Raw genomic sequence first — 530 nt, 5'->3', positions numbered from 1 at the left:
AAAATACTTATTGTTGCTATTTTTATTTTTTTCCAGTTTTTTTGTTTTGTTTTCTGCATTATTTATTTTTTGTTGTTTTTTGCTTTATTTTTTAATTCCTTTTGCTTTTAGTTTTAGAAAAATTATAAACTTTCTGTTAGTGCCATTAATTTTCAAATTTGAAAACACTTTTTTGTTTTCTTTGTTGCTTTATTTATTTTATTTTGTTTCTACTTACAACAAAATACTTACTGTTGCTATTTTTATTTTTATTTTCCAGTTTTTTTGTTTTGTTTTCTGCATTATTTATTTTCTTTTTGGTTTTTTGCTTTATTTTTTAATTCTTTTTGCTTTTAGGTCAGCAAAATTATAAACTTTCTGTTAGTCACATTAGTTTTAGAAAAATTATAAACTTTCTGTTTGTGCCATTAGTTTTCAAATTTGAATTCTTAAAATTCGAATTCTTTGAAATTTTTGTGAATCACAAGTTTGTGATTAACTTTACTAAAAAAATGAACATAGATGCACCTATAGAGAAAATTCGACCTAAA

The sequence above is a fragment of the Triticum dicoccoides genome, chromosome 2B, assembly GCF_002162155.2.
Source record: "Triticum dicoccoides isolate Atlit2015 ecotype Zavitan chromosome 2B, WEW_v2.0, whole genome shotgun sequence".
NCBI lineage: Eukaryota > Viridiplantae > Streptophyta > Magnoliopsida > Poales > Poaceae > Triticum > Triticum dicoccoides.
The sequence above is the reverse complement of the archived record's forward strand: the minus strand, read 5'-3'. Positions refer to the sequence as shown.